Here is a 3,263-nt window from a genome sequence, read left to right on the forward strand (position 1 = left end):
GAAAGAGAGATTTCAGTTGATTTCTTCTAATTTAGAAAGAAAAATCAATTCAAAATATATTTTTCATTTAAAAAAAGTCAACAGCAGTGTGACAGAAAATCTATCAAACATAAATTTCACTAACAAGGAATGTCATGTCAAAGAGTGTCATTCAGTTTGTAAGTGTTTGTTTCATCCTGCCTTTGTCCCTTGAGTACAAAAGAAAGTAGGGGTGCATTCATCTCATTTCATATTATCTATCAAAGTCATTTAAGTCTCAGCCTGAAGAATAAATGCTGTCTGTATTCTAAAGAGAGAGATGGACGTCACCGGGTGACACTGTTTGTTTAACATACAAGTGTGGAATGGGATGAATCTCCTTGAAATGTCTGCCTCCACTGACTTTAGAAATGATCATACTGGAATAAGTGCCAGACTTTCAGATGACTAAAGTTAGGCAAAATGAGTGTCTTTAAAGGACCATAATATTAATTTAAGCATCTCACCTTAGTGTGTTCAGTTAGGGTAAATAAATCTGCTCCTTAGTGTGGATGATACAGAAAGGTGCTAGCATAAGCAAAATTCCAGTACTTGAAGGACTATGAACTCCAGTGATATAAAACATGATAGTTGCTTGTATTTAAAAACATCTTTGATATAAGCATTTTTTAAGTTGAAGAATGCCATTATGGTCAAAGTCTACCCTGAATGTTATAAGATCTGAAGATAATTCCCAAAGTAGTGAATCTTTTTTAACTCTCTTCATCTCTGTGAGCTTTTAATGTTATCAACTTTTTAGACAACATATCTTCAGGTAAAGTCTTACCTTTATTTCTACCTATGTAGTTTATTATTATTATTGTTATTATTAAACATTTACTGTATTGAATTTTAGATCTTATTTTATTGACTTTCATAAAATCTAAACCATAACAATGGCATACCCAAGCTACCAGAAGATTATCGTCATTTGTACAAAAAAGCCAGGAGCTGTGCATACAATGTATGAAATCATCTATAGTATGGTGGATTTAAGAACCTGAGGTTTTTATTAAGTTTATACTTATGGAAGGCTGCTGAGGTCTTTGTACGCTATTGTAAAAGCAGATCCAGACATTCATTCTCCTGTGTATAGACAGAAAGATCTTTGCTCAGAAAAGCAAACAAGCAATGACAAAGCAAAGTTTTAGTGAGAACTATTGGTGATAGGTGGATGGTTGGAACTGGATGATCTTGTAGGTCTTTCCCAACCTTGGTGTTTCTGTGATTCTGTGACCATCGTTAGTATTTATTATCAGCTACTTTGAACTTAGTGCATTCTCTTTTGAGTTTCACTAGGTATATGGCATTCATCTCAAGGGCCTTCTTCCAAAACATGCAATAAAAATTATAATCCTTACAAACTTCAAAAGCTCTTCTTTTTCTCATGCAAGAATCTTCATCCAAAAGTCTTCCTTTTAAAGAACATTAAAGCCTGGATCATCCTTATGAAATGCTATTATGTGACAGCGTGTAGTTTGAATGTGTATTCCACTGTTTGCATAAAGAAAATGGTTTCTGCTGATGTAAAAAAGTTGTAAGCACTGGTTATTCAGTGAACTCACTGTAAGTAGTCCAGTCCACACTTCTTAATAATTCTCCTGCTTTCCCATGGAACAGAAGCAATTTCTGCTCTCTATTTCTTTTTATTAGTGTCTATCTTGCACACTATATAGTCCCCAGAAGTCTTTGTAATTACAATAATGCAAGGGATTGTTGTATCATTTTATAAATTAAGAAATGAAACACAGCTGAGGTAAGTAAGCCAAAGAAAAAAGGTAGGGATTTTTTTTTTCTTTTTTTTCTTTTAATTGCACTGAAAATTTAAATTTAATTAGTTTTCAGTATTCTGGGCTACTGCTTGATCTATTATGTTTTTGTTTGTTTTGAAATCTTGACGATAAGGAAAAGGTTCATTAGCTATTTCTTTATGTGTGTCTCAAGAACAAAGTAAGACTCAACTTTTATATGTTATTTACATTCAGAATGTGGAAGACTGATGCATTTCTAGTCTTGGAAGAAAATATGATAAACCAAAAAGGAACGGGAACGTGGTAAGCATGAATATTTCTGTTCAAAAAATAACAAGTGAGAAAATTAGTGACATTTTCACTGGGAGTTTGGTAAGACCTTCCTAGCAGGCAGACTTGTCTTCTGGGAATAGTAAGCTTTCCTCTTAATTTGTGATGATTCATGTATATCAGCTTTCCTTAACAAGCTGAAGATATGCCTCAGCTAAAAAATGATCTTAAGCTTTGGTCTTTGCATGTCTTTTCAGCACTACGTGGAACACACATCAATGCCAGTGCCTCTGAGATGGCAAACCACTTTCTATTCCTTGGTATGAACGCACAAGCTGCCAAGCCAGTTCATCCCAGTAGTCCATTTTTTCTAGCATCCTGTTCCTGACGATAACCAGGATGCTTAGAGAAACAGAAAAAAAAGTTAAGTTGTATTGTATAAACCTTCTTGGGTTTTGACACTCATTATTTTGGGAGTTCTGGAACTAAGATGTTTCATGTGGTCCACTCTGGTAAGTAGGATCTCCTCTCCATCATTGTGAACAATCCTGTTATGAACTCAGTGTCTCTTCTAAAGTCTGCTAATGACCTTCACAGTTTAATATCTCTAGTGCAAAAACAGTATTTACATTTGTTTCTCTTTTTAATCAGCTGCCTGATTGTCTGATGCATTTATAGTTGTTTCTTCATTATTAATTACATTCTAGCACTATGTTATATGCCACAGATGTTGTCTGTTATCCAGAGATGGATAGATTGTTTATGGAAGTAGACCACTGATTTCACAAAGCTAAGGAAACTTACAGCTGCTCAAAATTTAATTTTCAATTTGGCTGAAATTTTTTTTAGTGATTCAAGAAAAATTAAATGATGTCGCTGTGGTTTTTGACTGGGAAGACTGTTTTTATATTCATCTCTACATTTAGGAAGAAGGCAGAATTGAGTAAAATCTTCCAAAGTTCTGCAGAGCAGAGCTGCTGGAAAAGCAGTGCAGCTCCCCAGTGCCCTAGAGCTACAGACCAACTGTAGGAAAATTTGTCATTTTCACCTTCTGCTAGAAACTCAATTTATGCTGGAAACTGAAATTGACGGGGTCTTTTTGGATGATGGTTGGCAGCCGACACCTCCTTCTGAAACAGATTTTTCCATCTCCCCTGGAAATCCCTTTACAAGGTAAAATTTTCACTTGTGAATTTCCCTTAAAATGTGAATAGATATTTTCCT

This window comes from Meleagris gallopavo, chromosome 1, assembly GCF_000146605.3.
Source record: "Meleagris gallopavo isolate NT-WF06-2002-E0010 breed Aviagen turkey brand Nicholas breeding stock chromosome 1, Turkey_5.1, whole genome shotgun sequence".
Classification (NCBI taxonomy): Eukaryota; Metazoa; Chordata; class Aves; order Galliformes; family Phasianidae; genus Meleagris; species Meleagris gallopavo.